The sequence below is a fragment of the Alnus glutinosa genome, chromosome 10 (assembly GCF_958979055.1).
Source record: "Alnus glutinosa chromosome 10, dhAlnGlut1.1, whole genome shotgun sequence".
NCBI classification, from domain to species: domain Eukaryota; kingdom Viridiplantae; phylum Streptophyta; class Magnoliopsida; order Fagales; family Betulaceae; genus Alnus; species Alnus glutinosa.
Window position 1 is genome coordinate 13245073 of NC_084895.1, and position 20305 is coordinate 13265377.

A 20305-nucleotide genomic window follows, 5' to 3' on the forward strand; every position below is an offset into this window, starting at 1 on the left:
GGCCCGGATATGCCCAAAGCCTGAGCATTCAAAACATCGGGGTCCTCTGGGATCTTTCTTCTCTTTTTCCTCAAGTTCAGCTTCTCTGAGAGGTTTCTTTATTTTTTCAGAAAACTTCTTCTTGAACCGATCATCTTTCATCAGTCTTCTGAATTTTTTGGCTAACATAGCCACCGCTTTTTCTTCATCCTCAGAGTCATCTTGAGATGAGGCTTCTACCTTCTTCTTGGAAGCCATTAGGGCAATGGTCTTCAACTTCTTGATCGGGGGTAGAGACAGCTCATATGTTTGAAGAGATCCCACAAGCTCTTCAATTTTCATCTCTTCAAGATCTTTGCTTTCCTCAATGGTTGTTACTTTGATCCTGAAACGCTTAGGCAAAGATCTTAGAATCTTTCAGATGAGTTCCACATCCGAGATAGGTTTCCCAAGACTCACCATGGAGTTTCTCAGGTCACTCATCTTGGAGTAAAACTCCCCGAATGTCTCTTCTTCCAACATCTTAATTTCTTCAAATTTTGAAATCAACATTTGAAGTTTGGCAGATTTAACAAGCTTAGTTCCTTCATATGTTGTTTCCAAAATTTGCCATGCTTCTTTGGCTGATTCACAGTTTGAAATTTTGGAGAATTCAGATGGAGAAAGTGCTTGGCATAGAGCATGGAGGGCTTTGTCATTTGAAAGACGTGCATTTTTCTGAAGGACTAGTTTGAGTGCTGCATCCTCTGGTTTGGTCCAACCAGTTTCAACAATACTCCAACAGTCAATAGATTTCAGAAAGAAATGCATACGTGCCTTCCAATAGCCATAGTTTGTACAATCAAAGGCAGGAACAGAATTAAGAGTTTGAGACATATCAAAATATAGAAGTCAAAAGTAATAACACTCAAGAAATAAATCTCAATAGAGTGTGTCAAGCTCTGATACCAATTGAAAAATGAAATTTGACTTCTAAAATAAATAGCAAGTGTGTGCACAAAGTGTCAACAAAAATAACTATGCGGAAAATAAATGACACAAGGATTTTTGTTAACGAAGTGGAAACTCGATTAAGAGAAAAACCACTCTGGGGCAGCCAAACCCAGGATATCCACTATTCAGAAGACAAAGCTAGATACAAGATAGTAACACTCACATATACCCGATGCAGTGGTCGTACCTTGCTCTCTAATGTGTAACCCAACACGAACACTTTCCAACTAGGTCTCCTACCTGAAGGGGTCTTCAATGGAATCCTTTATCATAGGGTCGACCACTAAGATAGACTTCAGATGTAGCGCAGTAACAGCACACTTGCAATGGCTTCAGAGGAAAAATAACTTCTCTGAGCACTTGTGGAATTCAATACCAAATTCTTGTAGTTCTCAATGCCCAGGGGCCTCTATTTATAGGCTGAGTAACAGAATGGGCGACTGCAGTGATATATGCGGGTTCCGTCCGGACGGTGGACATGAGCCGTCCAGACAGACAACTATACGACAGATTTTTCTGAAAAATTTTGCTAACAAATCTTTCCTATTTGAGAGCCGTGTCCGGACGGTGAGACACTATCGTCAAGACATTCATACGTCCGCTGCAAGTAATTTCCTTATAAGGCTTCGCGCGTCCAGACTATGGGGGATGAGCATCCGGACGGCTGAACTTCAACACGCAATTTCCATATATGTTATGCGCGCGTCCGGAACATGATAGGCAGTCGTCCGGACGGTTGAAGTCGAATCGGCAATTTCCTTAATTGTTGAACGCTCGTCCGGACCAAGGCTGACTGTCGTCCGGACGGTGATATTTGAATTGCGATTCTCGCCTTATGTAAGAGCGTGTCCGGACGGGAATCCACGTCGTCCGGACGGTTGAAGTAATCTTCCCTTAAATTGAACTTGTTAGTATTTTGGCCTCATTCTGGACAAAATCACTTGTGTGTGCAAAGATGTTGTAAACAGGAATTCCACTATTCAGAGCACTCTCAGAAGACTTTGCACTGCTTAAAAGATCGAAGATTTCGGTTCCCTGTCAGCCGTTCGGACGATCGAGCCATCCCGTCCGGACGCCCATTTGTCCATTGTTCCATTCGTCCGGACGATGTGCCATACCATTTGGACGCTAGTCAGACCAAGCATCATCCGTCCGGACGACGTGCATTTCTGTCCGGACCCTCCACTGTGTCGAGAAGTTTCTATCCAGCTTGCATCCGTCCGGACAACTTAGCAGCACGTCCAGACGCCTATCAGTACTCGACCAGCTTCATATTCTTTCCAAGTTCAAATATGGGAAGACTGATTCAACTGTCCGGACGATGTCGTATCCCGTTCGGACGCGCGTCTCCTTAAGGCAAGAATCGCAATTCAAATATCACTGTTCGGACGTCAGTCAGCCTTGGTCCGGACGCGCGTGCAACTAATATGGAAATTGCCCTCTGACTTCAACCGTCTAGATGACTACCTATCATGGTCCAGACGCATGCATAGCAGACATGGAAATTGCGTGTTGAAGTTCAGCCGTCTAGACGCTCATCCCCCATGGTCCAGACGCGCGAAGCCTTATAAGGAAATTACTTGCAGCGGACGTGCGACCGTTCGGACGATGTGCCATCCCGTCCGGACGCGGCTCTTAAGCAGGAAAGATTTCACAGCGAAATTTTCAAAAAATCCTGTCGCACAGTTGTCCGTCCGGACGGCCATGACCACCGTCCTGACGGCGCCCAGCTATATTTTGCTTGACGCTCAATTGAGCCCCCAGCCTATAAACAGAGTCCCCTGGACATTGAGAACTGCAAGAATTCGGTATTGAATTCCACAACTGCTCAGAGACATTATTTCTCCTCTGAAGCCATTATAAGTGTGCTGTTGCTGTGCTACATCTGAAGTCTATCTTAGGGGTCAGCCCTAAGATAAAGGATTCCATTGAAGACCCCTTCGGTAAGGAGACCTGGTTGAGAAGTGTTCGTGTTGGGTTACACGTTAGAGAGCAACGTACGACCACTGCATCGGGTATATGTGAGTGTTACTATCTTGTATCTAGCTTTGTCTTCTGAATAGTGGATATCCTGGGTTTGGCTGCACCGGAGTGATTTTTCTCTTAATTGAGTTTCCACTTCGTCAACAAAAATCTTTGTGTCATTTATTTTCCGCTGTGCTTATTTTTGTTGACACTTTGTGCACACACTTGCTATTTATTTAAGAAGTCAATTTCAATTTTCAGAACTTGGAAAGAATCTGAAGCTGATCAATCACTGAGAGGTGTCCGGACTGGCTGCTGAGACATCCGGACGGATGCAAGCTAGAACAGTAGTTTCTCGAAATAGTGAAGGTCCGGACGGAAATATACGTCGTCCGGACTGATGATGCTTGGTATGTCGGGCATCAAGACGGTATGGTACGTCGTCCGGACAGATGGAACAGTGGACAGATGGGCGTCCAGACGGGAAGGCACGATCGTCCGGACGGCTGACAAGGAACTGGAGATTTTCTGACTTGCAGGCAGAATCTTCTGAAACTCTTTTGAATAGCGGAATCCCTTGTAAAACAGCATCTGATAAGCGTCGAATGTTGCACATTCAGGCCCCTTAACTTATATATGTTAATTCCTTAGCATTGTTATTTGTTTGATTTTGTGTTGTTTTATTGTTTTCGGGTTTTAAATAAAGACACAATTAATTCCATTAATTTTGGGGTTAAAGCACACTTTGAGAAGACGTAGAAGATATGTTTAAGCTTAACCAATCATAATAGAAGACCTATATCATGTGGTTTAGTTTAATCAAATCAAGTGATGGATTAAATCGGAATTTCTCTATTAAGAGTCAAAATCGGATTGGATTCAAATTTGCATTCTGCACATGTCTCAGTGTTTTAATCATAACATTTGACTCAGATATTGGATTGCAATGAAATTGATGGCGTTGGAAAGCTAATAAAAATTTCCACAAATATGTTTGAAATAGATTTTCCATAATTCGTAAGTTTACTATGTCAAAATAGCCCCGTAATAAAAAACTGATCTTCTGGACGAATTTGGAATCCTTTTTCCTACTTGGAATGAAGTTTCAATCTCCTACTTGGACAAGAAGACTCAAGAGACGATTTTTCTAGAATTCCAAGGGCTTTTAGGACTTGTGTGCTCCCTATAAATAGACCCCCTAAGCTTCAAGAGAAGGGTGCTTGTACTTGGGCTTGTGGTTGGGCTTGTGCTTAGATTTAGACAGAAAATTCTTCTTGAAGGCCTGACAAGTTGAAGAGGAGAAGAACATGGCAGGAGGTCATCCCAACACTACGATGAGCGGCTAAATTCCTAATAGGGTGTTGATGTAGCCCTTTCCAAGTAACAATGGTTTAATTGTATTTTAATTTGGGATTTTCTATATGCATGATGGTTGTATAACTGTGAGAATTGATTTTAATGTTTATATTCAATCATTATGAATTTCTTATCTTGTCTTAGAAAGTCTTTTATATTGATTGAACTCAATCCTTCATATTTTCTGTGATTATGTGAATGATTGTTATACAACGGTTTTAATTGATATATGATCAAGAGGATTAGATAGGCCATGCCTAGGAAAGACGGATTGTACTACACCCTAGTTTAGTGTAATTTATGTAGATAGTTCGTACCAACTGAAGATGGGTTATACTATTCCATTGATTGTGTGTATCCTATTAAAGACGTAGCTAGTCCATGCCTAGGGAAGACGGGTCGTACCGCATCTTAGTGGTTAGGTGGACGGTCCGTGCCAACCGAAGATGGATTATACTTATTCTTTAGAGGTAATTTCTTGACTACTCGAGTGAGACGAGCCTTTTATCATGCATAGTATGAATTTTCCTTGTTAATTTATTATTGACCATTGTTATGTGGTGAGTGGTGAGATCAATCTCCTATTCTTTATCTCATCCCTATTCTCTTTAAATTTATGTCTTTTACTTTTATGTATTTATTTTTAGAAAACAAAAATCAAATATCTTTTTTAATTAAGTTATATTTAATCTCGAAAAACTTGATAGTAATACCCCTGCAGTCCTTGAGGTTCGACACCCTCAATATAGCCCTATCCTATAAGGATTCGTCCTATTGCGAGTGATAATTTTATTATTGATATATTTTGGTAAACAAAAGACCACATCAATTTTTGGCGCCGTTGCCGAGGATTGTAAACGGTTATGTTATTAAGTTTTAAAGATTGAATTTAACTTGATTCTTTTATGTTTTTATTTTTATTTTTATTTTTTTAATTTTGGTTTCTTTATTTTTATTTTTTGTTTTCAATCTTTTCTTTTATTTTTTATTTTATTTTATTTTATTTTTTTATTTTTATTTTTTTGTCAATTTAGTTCATGTGTGGAGGCATTCCAACACCCCATGGACCATGTTCATATTGCTATAGTCCTTATCATCATGTTAAAGATTGTCCTACTGTAGGACAATTTTCTAACTATTCTTATGAACATATGAATACATAGTTCTCTAGACCGAGGAATGAGCCTTTCTGTGATTCCTATCATCCAGGATGGAGCAACGAGTCTAATATCTCATAGCAAGCTCAAGCTCCTGAAAATTATGCTCCACAATTTAATGAACTATATCATCAAGCATATCCGTAGTTCAATGATCAAGCAGTCTATCCACCATCTAACTTCCATCCTCCCCACCAGCAATGGCAATCATCTCCATATTGTGCTGACTTTGAGGATAACTGGCAACCTTCTTCTCAGGCTACACCATCTCCTCAGTCAGATTCTAATGTTCAAGCTTAGATATTGAAACTTATGGATGAGATAATTCAGAAACTCACTCAGACCTCTCTCAGTCAGACATTGAACTCTCACTCGGAATCCATTGCCAAGATAAAAGCTCACAAAGAGGAGCCATCTCCCATCTACTGGCCTCCACAACAACAGTCTCAACAGTAACAATATACTCCTCAATTCTTCGCCGAGATGGAAGCCAGGATGGATACTCATTTTGAACAAATCATGAACCACCTCAATAGAGAAGAAAAAGAGCTTCAAAGACAGTCGATGGCCAATCTTGATGGACACTACATGGTGGATGAGAATACTTCTTTTCATGAGCAAGCCATCACTACAATGAAGGATGGAGAAGTGGTTGAAACTCGCGTGGAAGAGAGGGAGTAGCAAATTCAGGCCCCACAAACTCTAAGATAGACTTCAATGGAACTCCTTACCTTAGAGCCGACCTCTAAGATAGACTTCGGTTTACAGCACAGCACACTTGTAAAATGGCTTCAGAGGGATTGATGACTTCTCTGAGCTCTAATGGAATTCACACCGAATTCTTGCAATTCTCAATGCCCAGGGACCTCTATTTATAGGCTGGGGGCTCAAATGAGCATCAGGCAAAATATAGCTGGGCGCCATCCAGACGGTGGTCATGGACGTCCGGACGGACAACTGTGCGATAGGATTTTTCAAAAATTTCGCTAAGAAATCTTTCCTGTTTAAGAGCCGCGTCGGAACGGGATGGCACATCGTTCGGACGGTCGCACGTCCGCTGCAGATAATTTCCTTATAAGGCTTCTCGCGTCCAGAACATGGGGGATGAGCGTCCGGATGGCTGAACTTCAAAACGCAATTTCCATATCTGTTGTGCGCGAGTCCGGACCATGAGAGGCAGTCATCCGGACGGTTGAAGTTGAATCGGAAATTTCCATATTAGTTGCACGCGCGTCCGAACCAAGGTTGACTGACTTCCGGACGGTGATATTAGAATTTGCGATTCTTACCTTATGGAGACGCGCGTTCGGACAGAATACTACATCGTCCGGACGATTGATCGATCTTTCCTTTATCGGAACTTGGAAAGAATTTGAGACTGGTCGAGTGCTGAAATAAGCGTCCGAATGGGCTGCTGGGACGTCCAGACGGATGCAAGCTAGATAGAAACTTCTCGACTCAGCGTCCGGACGGATGATGCTTGGTCTGACTAGCGTCCGAACGGTATGACACGTCGTCCGAACGGATGGAACAGTGGTCAGATGTGCGTCCGGACTGGATGGCTCGATCGTCCAGACGGCTGACAGGGAACCGAAATCTTCGATCTTTCACTCAGTACAAAGTCTTCGGAGAGTGCTCTGAATAGTGGAATCCCTGTTTACAGCATCTATACACACACAAGTGATTTTGTCCAGAATGAGGCCAAAATACTAACAAAGGTTATGTTAGGCAATAGGTGATGTAAGAGATTGTTTCTCGTGTGAGCAGACTAACGATTGTTTTCTTGAGAGGTGGCGATGTACTCCTATGATGCATCGAAGGAGGCTCTAATCTTGAGGAGAGCAATCAACCAGCGGAATAGAGATCAAGAACTTCATAGGCGTTGCACCCACCTTAGAGGAGAAGTATCCTCTAGGAATTCGACCAATAGGTACGAGTCAAGATAATAAAATCATAATATGAAACAAGCTAAACAAGTGAATGACAAAAATGACAAACCTTAAGATATCTTATTTTAATAGATTATGAATTTAAGAACAATGTTAAAACAAGCAGTTAAGTTAAGTATGATCATTTAACTAAAATTTATGGGCTAAGCCAGGATACTTTTAAAACACGATTTCAAACATAAGAATTATCTTAAAAGCTTGAATTTCAAACATGGTTTGTGCCACTGTGATGACTCATTTTCATGTTTTAAAAAAGGAATAAAAAATGGGTCATCACATAAACCATGGTAATTGGTTCACAAATCAATACATATATAAAAATCATGTGACTTAGATATTCTCGTATACAAGCATTCCGCACCTTTGGGGAAATGTGTTTATTTTTGGCTGGCTATATTCTGTTGACAAAATCACTATCATGTAATGTTTCCATTTTATCAGGGATGCCATGTATTCCAGAGTCTTCAAAAGTATTTAAGAAAAGCTATTTCAAGTGTTTAAGGAAGATTTTGTGCAAATTCCAACTAAGAGAAGTTAGATCCCATGTTTTCATCCGGACGGCCCAGTCATGCGTCCGGATGCCTATCAGCGTCGAGAAGCTTCAAATAGTTCAAGGATTGCATCCGTCCAGACGTCATGGCAACACGTCCGAATGCCAATCCGAGTTCGTGAAGTATTTGGATTTCCGCTACAGACACGTATATGGGAAGACAACTGCATCCATCCGGATGTCAGGGCAACACCGTCCTAACGAGGTCCTTAATAAGGCAATACATGAAGAAGAATTGTAACCATCCGAACATCAGGGCGACCCCGTCTGGATGTGGTCCTTGTTATGGCAATTACGTGCAGACAAAGTGCAACCATCCGGACTCTAGGGCAACACCGTCCGGATGCGGCCTTAATATATGGAAAGCCAGTTGCACAGACGATCGTCTAGACGCTTAATACTTCAGTCTGGACGCCGCCTAGAGAAATCCAAATCAATGGCGATTTAGGTTTTCTAAGCCTATAAATAGAGGCCTCTAGGCATGTATTCTTTACACAATTCGGTATTTGTTAGTATTTTGGCCTCATTCTGTGTTTGGACAAAATCACTTATGTGTAAAGGTGATGTAAACAGGGATTCCACTTGTCAGAGCATTTTCAGAAGACTCTGCGCTGCGAAAAAGATAGAAGATTTCAGATTCCCTGTCAACCGTCCGGATGAGGTGTCATCCCGTCCGGATGCCCATCTGTCCACTGTTCCATCCATTCAGACGACGTGTCATCCCGTCCGGACGCCAGACAGACCAGCATCATCTGTCCGGACGATGTATTTTTCCGTCCAGACCCTATACTGTATCGAGAAGCTTCTCTTCCAGCTTGCATCCGTCCGGACATCTCAGCAGCCCGTCCGGACGTCCATCAGTGATCGATCAGCTTTAGATTCTTTCCAAGTTCAGAATATGGGAAGATTGATACACCGTCCGGACGATGTGGTTTCCTGTCCGGATGCGCTCATAAATAAGGCAAGAATCGCAATTCAAATATCACCGTCCGGACGTCAATAAACCTTGGTCCGGATGCGCGTGCAACTAAGATGGAAATTGCCGATTCGACTTCAACCGTCCGGACGTCTGTCTATCATGGTCCGAACGCACGCATAGCAGATATGGAAATTGCGTGTTGAAGAATTGTCAGCCGGACGTTCATGCCCCTTGGTCCGGACGCTCGAAGCCTTATATGGAAATTACTTACAGCGGACGTGCGACCGTCCGGACGTCAGTGTCTCACCGTCCGGATGCGGCTCTTAAACTAGAATGATTTTCAGCGAAATTTTTGAAAAATCCTGTTGCACAGTTGTCTGTTCGGACGGTGAACCTGAGCCGTACGGATGGCGTCCGTACATATTACAGCAGTCGCCCATTCTGCACCTCAGCATTGAGAACTGCAAGAATTCAATATTGAATTCCACAAAAGCTCTGAGAAGTTCAAGATCCCTCTGAAGCCGTTACAAGTGTACTGCACTACATCTGAAGTCTATCTTAGAGGTCGGCTCTAAGGTAAGGTATTCCATTGAAGACCCCTTCAAGTAGGACACCTGGTTGGGAGGCGTTCGTGTTGGGAAATTCTGGACATGACTTCCTGAAACTCGGGTCTTGTCCGAGTCCCATGCGTGTCCGAACACGACTTTCAGAAAGTCATGTTTACGCATTTTTCAAGTGTTTTCTTGGTATTTTCTTGCCATTTTACTAACTCTAAAAATTTATTTAGTCTAATTTATATTTTAAACGTCTAATTAATGTGTCGGATATTAAAAATTTGATATAATACAGACACTCTATTAGGAGATTTCATCTTGGGGGATAAAAAAACAATATATATATATATATATATATATATATATATATATAGAAAGAAATTTTTTTTTAACAAAGCAAGGGGGTGGCTTGCAAGCCACACATAGCAGATTGGGGTGGACACGCAGCCACTCCATGGGCCGGAGGTTGCGTCGGCAATCTTTGAGGGTAGCTCACACGCTAGCACCACCTCTACGGTGGCCCGTGAACCACCTTAGATGGCTCTGAGAGTTGCGTGCAACCACCCCCATCGCCTAGGGTGGCTCGTAGGCAAATCCCCCTCCCCCAAAATGGGTGGCTGCTTTCAACTTCTTTTTTTCTTTTTTCTTTTTTTTTTAAAAAAAAACTAATTTTCAAGTTTTTTTATTTTTTAGGTTTTACATGTTTTATTTTTAATATGTTAATATGTTTTTTTTTTCCCTACCCCAATGACATCTGAATTATTTTTTACACCTCAAAAGTGATTCAGAATTTACACCTACCACAAATATTTATTTTTCATTTATCAAAAAAATTAAGTAGTTAAGTTTTTAATTTTTATATATTTATATTTTTAATTTATACATTTTTTTTTTTAAAAAAAATAGTGAGATGTGTCATCGTTCTATTGGTGATGACATGTGGTACACTAATAGAATCTGTCATGTGGTACACTGAATTGTTATTTTTGCCTATCCAAAGGACTTCTGAATTATTTTTTCTTTTTTTTTTGATTTTTTTTAAATTGTATTTTTCTACTAATTAATAAATACGAAGTGTAATTTTGGTTTTTCAATGGTCAAAATAAGGGTATTTTTGGAACATTTTTGTCAAATTTGATTTTTCATCCTAGATAACGATGAAGATTGACGGAGGGGGCTAAATCATATGAAATTGGTAGTTTAGAGGACAATATCATGTGAGTTGTCAGTTCATAGTGCTACATCACAAACAACTGTTAGTACGAGGGCCTAAATAAGATTTAACCCGAAAAATCCATTTAATTTATAATCTATCTTACTTGATCAAATCCTACAATTCTTAAACGACTCTCAATTAAAATAAAAGTTTCTTCAAGCCAATATTCATATAAGAAGCTTATAAACCTAATTAGGAGACAATATTTCCTTTACTAATTAAGACAAAAAATCCACTTAACTTATGATTTATCTTACAATCATAAGATACTATTTTATAGCAGCTCTCATTAGGTAAAACTTTCATTAAGTCAATGTTGTATAACAATGGAATTTTGTGTTGCTTAAACATTGAATCAATACATTTTTCTATCCATAGCGAGTCATGTATCTTACTATGATCTAGTCGATTTGTTCTATTTGCTTCAAATGTCTCTTCATAGTTTGCAAAACTCCGTTATCTTTTGTAATTTTTCTATTCTATACATGTAGGCTTTTGAGTAATATCTTTAATATTTAATGTCTTTTCGTATAACTCAAATTTGATCTATTTTTATTTGACGTGTTTACCGTGCTTTGTGAGCTAATATTTCAAAACCTTTTGAATGGGTGCATTGATATAATATTATCATAATTATCTAATCATCCATCTTTACTTGTTAATTGAAAAGAAATTAGCTCATGCAAGTATACTTTAGTTTTGCTAAGAGTCACATGTTAGCTTAAATATTGTCTTTAACCTTTTGCTCTAACCAAAAGTTACTTTACTATAGAAAGGTCACTTTTCTTAAAATAAGAAGTATTGAAAAAGACTTTTTTGAATAAAATCGCTCTAAGAATAAGTCAATTCAGAACTATTAAAACTTTTGGCCTAATCAAAAGTCACTTCACTTGCATGTAAATGTAATCGTTTAAGCCTTAATTATAATTTTGAGTTAAAATAAGAAACTTTCTAAAGAGAAAAAATATGGTTATGAAATGTGTCAAAAAACTAATGTTGGTGATCACAAACTTGCATATCCTTATTCTCTTTAGTGTGCAAGCCAATAACCTTGCCGCAACCTCATTAACTCTGTCTTCACCTCCCATATTGCCTCCTTATTCCTCTAAACTTGATACTGGAGAATTGCATTTGTGCCTTACACATGTAGTTGGTCAGTGTGCTGGAATTAAAAGCACATGGCCATCACCTGACAAAGTATATGAACTTTGTATAGATAGCGCTTTTGCAATGTGCTTCACTTCAATCCGAGTTCTTGAAGACCCACTTAATTATCTTATCCTTAAAAATTGCATCAAAGTCAAATGCGAGCCAATAGTGAGAATTAAAGACAAACATCGTCAAAGTAACCTTTTTACTCATTGTTTATTGCGATGTTTTTATCAGCATGTCACCAACCCCAAGGATGTCATTTCAAGGTAGAATCGTTGAGTTTCAACTTTGATGTGGTAACACTTCGTAACTACTCTCTCTATATGTCTTTCTTTTAATTGAAACAATGCACATCAAGATCATCTTGAATTTTATCCTATTGGTATCTTTTTCTTTTGAAGTATTATACATACTAAGCTAGTAAATATTTGCTGAAATATTTGACAAACTCTAAACTATTATTTGAACATATTTGCTGTAATTTGATAACAATTACATGAGTAATACTAGAAGTCACTCTTGTGTCTCTCCAAGAATGATGTGGCTTTAAAAATCACTAGGAGCTTATGATTGATCACTATTAAATTTTGATCAAGTGGTGATTAAAAAACCACATCATTCTTAGAGGGACAAAAGAGGAAATTCTAGAATTACTCCAGTTTATATGATATATTACATTGGAAATTACAAAATTGTAGTAGAAGGTTCATTGTAAATTATAGATTTTCATTTACAACAAAACATCAAATATTGATTCTTTGATATCAATCTTAACGTGTATTAAAAGTTGCTATTCATACTCCTTTGCTAATGTATGGAATATTTGATTAGTAATTCAGATTACAAAAGTAATGCCAAATAAATTTTCACCATTACCATTATCACCTCTAGTTTTTTTACTTTTCAAAATATTGCTGCAATATTTCAATTGATCTAGTTTTTGTAGCGCCCCATATTTTAAATCCTGAAATATAGCATCTTAAATTGAAATAAGACCAAATAATAATACAAATTGTAAATCCGAAAAGAATATAAGGACTATATGAATATTTATTGGATTAAAAGTTCATTGGTATTTGAGGTTGTATATTTCATTTCTGGTATGTTTAAGGTAATAAGGAGTTAAGGTATTATTGAGGGTTATAAAGAATATTAAAACATGAATAAAAGGATAATAAAGAATATGACCTCTTTTATTACTCATTATACATAATAATGGTATAACTCAGAAATAGAAGATAAATTCGAAGGATATTCTCTCTGAAACAATTACCCCAAGACCTTTTTTGTGTGAAGAACACGTGGTAAAAATTTGGAGTCAATTGGGACGCGTTTAGGGCTCCAATATAATTGGATAAGCTTAATAAACTTGAAACTTTGGGTAGGTCAAAAATGGGTCAAACAAACTCCGTTTTGATCGATTCAAAGACTTGAACACTTGTCTCAGAGTCCTCTATCTACATGTAAAATTTCATAAAAATGATAATTTTGTAGATTGGCCAAAAATCGCTGTGAACCTACTGCCAGTGGGTTGGAAGCATGCATGTGTGGCTGCCATGTCACCCCATTGATTTTCTGATGCTTTCTTGTAGTCTATGCTAAAACTAGAATTAGATCATTATACTATATAAGAGTTTATACCTAGATATATATGAATTGAGGATATATAAGTTCGAATAATTGTGCTAGTTGTACATGATCTCAAATATTAAGAGATAGAAAGAAACGCAGAAAAATATTATTTTGTTACACCCTTTTTTGTAAGATTGATTAAATGAGATCGAGGAAACATAGTGAGCTGACAAAGTGGATTGCAATATTTTGAGGTATGGACTAATAATCATTCAAGTATTTTGATTTATATTGCTAGTACTCGAGAATGATAATGATGCGTGGAACCCAGGAGGAATAATACGATCAGTAGACTTTGAGGTTGTATAAGCAATAGATTTGTTGATTAGGATTTTGACAAAGGAATTCTATGACAACAAGGAAATTGATCACTAAAGAAAATATTTATAGCTGAGAATTTCATATAAAGGTATAGATTGAAATCATGGCATAAAGTGATTAGGGTTGATTTGTTTTAAGTCATAAGTCGAAACAACAAGAAGTAAAATGATAGGTTTCATGTTATAACTAACATTTGATAGGTTGCGCCATGGCCAAACAGCAATGGTAGGAAGAACAAATAATGATAAGATCATGATGTTCAGAGACGAAAAAAATGGAAAGAAAGAAAGATTTTCGAACAGTTCAAGGAAGGCAAAAACCTATTTATCTTGTTTATGACAAGCCTTGTTTTGGAGAATATAAAGTCACAACTAAAGCATGTAGTTGCTGCAGTCAAACAAGTCACCAGGTTAGGAACTATCCTAGGGAAGTACCTAAGGGAGGAAATGGTTAGCACGATCAGGAGTACACATCCTTAATACGAGACCATACGCTCACACCAAAGAAGATCAAAGTCAAAGACAAGAAGACCAAATTGATGCCAAGTACGACTTCCATTGGTTAAGCATACATGATAATTACGTTATCTTTTTCGAGACTAAAAAATAAGTAGAGTTTGTACTCAACTGTTAGGAATGAGAATTTCTATCGAATACATCCTTAAGGACTACGTTGTTAGCATGAAAGACTTGAGTATAAGGCTTTCATGGAATAAATTGAGTTACTTTACCAAGGTTGTTAATACCCGAGCAAAGAAAAGCATAGGAATAGTTATGAAAGACCCTATGTGGTATTAACGGAAGGTTGAGACCCTAGATCATGAATAAATTTTTCTCCTATGAACAAAAGATAGAACTCCAATGACAAAAGAATAAAAACTTGGAATTATTATCCAATACATTTGGACAATGTGGAGAATAGGTCATGATACATCACTTATATCGACGCCTAGTTGATTTTTAGGAAAGTGAGAAATGCTATGTGGTAGCTAAAAGAAGGTTGTTCCTAAATAAGGTAACAAGGATGAGGTTAAGTCCCTGAATAAAGGCGACGTTTACACTAAGAGGAAAAAAATGGAAACGTACGACTAAGGTCTAACATGTAGGAAATTATAGGACTGAGATTTGTGAAGTAATTTGAAGATAGATGGAAGTATTGTTAAATGCATTAGTTGATATGACAAGCTCATTAAAAAGGATCGTGGTACTCAATAAAACCTAGTTTCCGGATAAAGTTGTCGAGGTTAGAAGGACGTATAATAGCCTTTGCGAGACCTAACGACAAAGACAAATAGATAGAGGAATTATGGAAGATCGAAAAGTTTGTGTGGTAAGATAATAGATAGATTTGACAAGTATTATTTTCTTACACCCTTTTTGAGAGATGACCTTGATTAATGATTGGATGTTATATTTGAAAAATAGATGACTTCTATTTTACCCGTGTGTGTGCACAATGTGTTAACAAAATAATATAAATGCGAAATTTAAATGACACAAGAATTTTGTTAATGAAATGGAAACTCAATTAAGAGAAAAATCACTCCAGGACAGCCAAACCTAGGATATCCACTATTCAGAAGACAAAGCTAGTTAGCACTCACATACCATTATGTAGTAGTCGTACCTTGAACTCTGATGTGTAACCCAACACGAATGCCTCCCAACCAAGTCACCTACTTGAAAGGGTCTTCAATGGAATCCTTTACCTTAGGGCCAACCCCTAAGATAAACTTTAGTTTCAGCACAGTAACAGCACACAACGTCAACGGCTAGAGATTGAGCGGATCAGAACAACAACTCCTAAAATAAACTCTCTAAGCTCTACGGAATTCAATACTGAATTCTTATAAATAACATGCCTAGGGGCCTCTATTTATAGGCTACAAAAAACCAAAACCGAGTCTAATACAATTTTCCTAAGCGGCGTCCAGACGGTAGCTGAGGGCATCCGGACGGACAACTGTTCAACTGGATGGTGTTGCCCTAGCGTCCAAACAGTTGCACTTCTGCTGCACGTTATTTTCATATTAAGGCCTGAGCGTCCGGACGGTTGAACTTGTTCTGCACGACTTGCCTTATTGAGGATAGCGTCTGGACGGGAACACCATATCTTCCGGACAGTTGCAGCTATCTTCCCATATCTATGTTTTGGAAAGAAAACCTTTAACTTGTCGAACACTGAAAGGCGTCCGGATGTGTTGTTGAGATGTCCGGACGGATACAACCTGGAACAGTTCGAAGCTTCTAGACACAGAGCGACGTCTAGACGGAAAGTTCTCGTCATCCGGACGGATGATGCTTTGTTAGTATTTTATGTTGGCTACATTCTGGATGACAAAAACACTTTATGTAATGGTTGCTTCTTTCCCATTCTCTGTTTTTCTCTCTGCACGAAGTCTTCTTCTCTTGCTCACAGTTTGTAGCCCAAAAAAATAGAAAAGAAAGAAAAGTGGAAAACTAGAAAATTCTCTCCAAAGCTCTCTCCTTCTTCCTTGATTATTTTTCTGCAACTCTTCTCTTTCTCTCCATCTATTTGAACTCTCTAGCTCTCTCTCGGTTTTGGGTCCAGCAGCAAGTAGAAGATCAGAAGAAGGTAGCTCTTCTCTTTCTCTCACTCTTCTCCATCTCTTTGTCTCTCTCGACTTTCATCTGCAGAGAAGGAAAAAATAAAATATAAGAAAGAAGAAATAAAAAGATAAGGAATGAGTGGATAAATAAAAAAGAAAAGTAAAAGCCACAGTAAGTTCTCTCAAGTCTCTCCCTCAATCTTCTCGTGTGTGTATTATACAAAAGATAGAACAAAAAAATAAGAAAGGACAAAAGGGGAAAACAAAAAAAGAAAAGATAAGATAAAAGTGGAAGTTTGTGTGTGTGAGTGTTATATATGTATATATATTTGATACTTGGTAAGTTTCTAGTTAAGGTTTTGATTTATGTAATTTTTAAGTTATTAACTTTGTTTGAATATTTTGTGACTTTATAGTTTTAATTATTTTAAGTATCTAATGTTTTAAGTTGTGTTTTAAAACAAGCTTTTCAAGTGGCGCAAAAGATTTATAAAACACGTCGTGATAACATCCGAGTAAAAAGTCACTATTTTACAAAAGCTTCGTTAAGCCACTAAAATATTTTAAAGTCTTTTAGGCATTATTAATACTAATGCCTTTATTTTCCCCAAATTTTATAAGATTAAAATAGGGATTATTTATATTGTACCGCTTGTGCACTTTTAAAATATAAAACCCATTAATTATATTAATCGAGACATTATGTCGATTTGGTACAAAAATAGATAAGTTTTTATAATACCGTTTTAATTAAAGGGTATTTTAGTCTTTAATTAATAAATGTTGTAATAATATCCACAGTAAATATGTGGTAATATAATTAACCTATTTTTTATGCCGTTATTATGTCCAAATATTGTTAGAGATTATGTTAAGATTTAAAGGTAAAAAATGAAAATAAAGTTAAGATGAGTTTATTAGTGGGTTGTATTAATTCACTATTATTTGTATTAAATATATATTGCAGTGAACAATTATCTTTGATCCTCTTTAGAAGCAGGAAATAATTGTAAGTATTTATTACTTACTGAGGGTGATGCTGAATTTCCTTAATGTTATGATTTTTGCTTTATTTAATTGTTTGCGCATGTGAAATTTGCATATTTTGTTATTTTAATTAATGAATTTAATTATAAAAGAATTGGGAGTGACATCTGGCTGAGCCAAAATATTAATAAATAACAAAGTTGGGAGTGACATCTACCAACGGACCAGGGAGTGACGTCTACCTGTGCCAAAAAGATAATAAATTATTAGAGGAGTGACGTCTCCTTAGAACTCGTAAAACAGGAGTTACGCCTCCTATAACTCACTAAACGGGAGTTACATCTCCTATAACACGTTAGACAAGAGTTACGTCTCCTAGATTTTATATGCTACAGTTACGTTTCCATATGATGAATGGAAGAAGAAAATGGTTATTTAAATAAATAAGACTGTGCGTATAAAACTGTTATTTTATTATGTCATTGCATTGTGTTCTTTATTTCTAATAAATTAGCAATCATATTATTATTGAAAACAGTGGACTCACTAGGTATTTTTGTATTATTGTTTCTCTCTGTATTATATATTAATATAGGTTATGAAGAAGAGGAGTATCACGATTGTCCAGACCTTTAGGTGATCTTGGTAGCAGTGTCTGAGGCTATGATGCCTCCCATTTTTGTGGACTACTATGTCTAGTCCATTATTATTATTATATTCGGAAAACAATATTTATATTTCTGTTGGTATGTAATAATAATATTATGAGTGTTTTGGTTGTAAATTATCCGTACCATATGTGGCACAAATACTATTTTCTAGTGTCATTATTCAGTTTCACTCTTTTATCTATTTTGTAATATTTATGTTAGAAGCTCTGATGTGTTATCATTAAAAAATATATATATATATATTCCCCTGCCAATTTATAACTCTAATGATGTCGTAATGTCACATGAAAATCAAAATTTTCACTTAAGCCTTTTTGTAAAAGGCGGGGCGTTACAACGAACGCCTCCCAACCAAGTCACCTACTTGAAAGAGTCTTCAATAGAATCATTTATCTTAGGGCCAACACCTAAGATAGACTTTAGTTTCAACACAGCAACAGCACACAACGGCAATGGCTAGAGAGTGAGCGAATCAGCACAACAACTCCTAAAATAAACTCTCCAAGCTCTACGGAATTCAATACCAAATTCTTACAAATGACATGCCTAAGGGCCTCTATTTATAGGCTACAGAAAACTAAAACCGAATCTGATACGATTTTCCTAGGCGGTGTCTGGATGGTAGCTGAAGGCGTCCGGACGAACAACTGTGCAATCGGCTTTCCAATTTTTTTTTATTTCTTTCCTGAATAGGGCCGCGTCCGGACGGTGTTGCCCTAGCGTCCGAACGGTTGCACTTCTGCTGCACGTTATTTCCATATTAAGGCCTGAGCTTCCGGACCATGGAGTTTGACGTACGGATGGTTGAACTTCTTCTGCACGACTTGCCATATCAAGGATAGCGTCCGAACGGAACACTACATCATCCAGACGGTTGCAACTATCTTTCCGTATTTGTGTTTTGGAAAGAAATCCCTTAACTTGTCGAACACTGTAAGGTGTTCAGACGTGTTGCTGAGATGTCCGGATGGATGCAACCTAGAACAGTTCGAAGCTTCTGGACATAGAGGGATATCCGGATGGAAAGTTCTCGTCATCCGAACGGATGATGCTTGACAGATGAGTGTCCGGATGGAAATCCACGTCGTCCAGACGGATGCAAGGGAACTAATCAACATGTTTTGAATTCTACACAGAATCTTCTAGAAGCTCATAACTGTGACTCTGAATAAAACAACATCCCTGTATAATAAGCATCATTATATAGAAGTGATTTTGTCCAGCAGAATGTAGCTAATTACACACCAACAATATTAAAATCTAAGTCGCTAGATTTGGAGATAGACCAAGAATTTTTAGACTTAAATTTCTGGGACGAAATTCCATTGAGGAGGGTGGAATGTAGCACCCAAATTTTAAATCATGTAATATTGCATCTTAAATTTGAATTTGTGACCAAATAATAATACAAATGGTAAATATAAAAAGAATATAAGGACTATATGAATATTTATAGGATTAAATGTTCATTAGTATTTGAGGTCGTAGATTTCATTTCTGGTATGTTTAAGGTAATAAGGAGTTAAGGTATTATTGAGGCTTCTAAATGTCAATTGGATTCAATACCTCTTTTTGTGAGGGTTCTCATATTATGTAGAAAATAAACAGTAATTACAATGCCGGATATCATCAATTACATGATTCAAGGAAACCAAATAAGGCAACTATAATCAAAGGAGAGGCGAAGTAAAGTAGACCTGACTTTTTCAAACCACGCCTGTGGAGCCTATTTTAAGCCATAAAGAGACTGCTTTAACTTACATACAGCGGAAGACGAAGTAGAGAACAAACCCCGAGGAGGAGTCATGTAATATCCTCTTTGAGATTACCATGAAGAAAAGCATTTTTGATGTCCATCTGGTGAAGAGGCTAGCCTTGGGAGGCGGTAATAGAAAGAATCATATGCATTGTAGTTATCTTCGCCATAGGAGCAAATGGCTCCTCATAGTCCAACTAAACGTGCCTTATACCTGTCCAAATTCCCATCATAGAGAAGCTTAACCGAGACAACTCATTTACAACCAATGGCTTTAACAGTAGAGAAAGAACCAAATCCCATCTATGATTGTCCTGGAGAGCCTAAATTTCCTCATCCATCACTTTTCGCCAACATTCATGTTTAACAGTCTCTGAAAAGCATGTAGGAATGGAAATAGACGACCAAGTAGTGTTAAAAGAAGTGTCGTAATCACCATACTGGTCAGGAGGACGCGATACTCGAGCAGATTATCGAGGACTGAAAAATAAAGAGACTTCTAATTTATACAAGTGTGTGTGAACAGTGTGCAACAAAATATTAAATGCGGAAATCAAAGGAGACAAATATTTTGTTGAC

General features: G+C 37.7%; 1 long non-coding RNA gene across 1 annotated transcript; it reads left to right on the forward strand.

Annotated features, from left to right (window-relative positions):
* Positions 1-11544: 11544 nt before the first annotated feature.
* On the forward strand, positions 11545-18151 carry LOC133880483 (uncharacterized). Its single transcript, XR_009902302.1, has 2 exons — positions 11545-12086; positions 17895-18151. It is a non-coding gene; the product is annotated as an uncharacterized LOC133880483 (long non-coding RNA).
* Positions 18152-20305: the final 2154 nt, after the last annotated feature.